The sequence below is a fragment of the Schistocerca gregaria genome, chromosome 4, assembly GCF_023897955.1.
Source record: "Schistocerca gregaria isolate iqSchGreg1 chromosome 4, iqSchGreg1.2, whole genome shotgun sequence".
Lineage (NCBI taxonomy): Eukaryota > Metazoa > Arthropoda > Insecta > Orthoptera > Acrididae > Schistocerca > Schistocerca gregaria.
The window spans coordinates 512,856,859-512,857,841 of record NC_064923.1 but is presented as its reverse complement, the minus strand read 5'-3'; the positions used below and the strand labels follow the sequence as shown (position 1 = coordinate 512,857,841).

The following is a 983-nucleotide window of genomic DNA, read 5'->3' as shown; positions in this document are numbered from 1 at the left end:
CAATTTCCGTTTGTCGATATAGTATAATTATTATTTTCTGAGGATCTCATACTGCATCGCCCTGTCGTTATGGATCAAGCTCATGTAAGGTCTGTAAAATCTGGATGCCTTAGAAACTCACCAGACATGAACATCATTGAGCATGTCTGAGACGCCTTGCAACGTGCTGTTCAGAAGAGACCTCCACCTCTTCGTAATCTTATGGATTTAGGGGCAGCCCTGCAGGATTCACGGCGTCAGTTCCCTCCAGGATTAAACTAAACTCCGTCCGAACAAGCCTTGGGAGGCCCAACGGTACCGACCGGCCGCCATGTCATCGTCAGACCACAGGCATCACTGGATGCTGATATGGAGAGATATGTGGTCAGCACATCACTCTCCCCGCCGTATGACAGTTTACGAGACTGGAGCCACTACTTCTCAATCAAGTAGCTCCTCAATTTGCCTCACTAGGGCTGAGTGTATCCCACTTGCCAACAGCACTTGGCAGACTGGATGGTCACCCATCCAACTACTAGCCCAGCCCGACAGCGCTTAACTGCGGTGATCTGACGGGAACCGGTGTTACCACTGCACCAAGGCCATTGGCCCTCCAGTATTACTTCAGACATTAGTCGAGTCTACACCACGTCATCCTGTGGCAATTCTACGTGGTTGTGGGGGCCCTACATGGTATTAGGCAGGCGTACCATTTTCTTTGATTTTTCAGTGTACTTTGAATTATATTTACTAGATGTTGGGATAGTCCATTCTTTTCTAAAACTTCTCATAATTTCAATCCATTAACTCTGTCAAACACTTTCTCATAGCCAATAAAGTTTATATACAGGGTGTTACAAAAAGGTACGGCCAAACTTTCGAGAAACATTCCTCACACACAAAGAAAGAAAATATGTTATGTGGACATGTGTCCGGAAACGCTTACTTTCCATGTTAGAGCTCATTTTATTACTTCTCTTCAAATCACATTAATCGTGGAATGG

General features: G+C 45.4%; 1 pseudogene; it reads right to left on the bottom strand.

Moving 5' to 3' along the window:
- Positions 1-471: 471 nt before the first annotated feature.
- LOC126268282 (5S ribosomal RNA) lies at positions 472-589 on the bottom strand (annotated as a pseudogene).
- Positions 590-983: the final 394 nt, after the last annotated feature.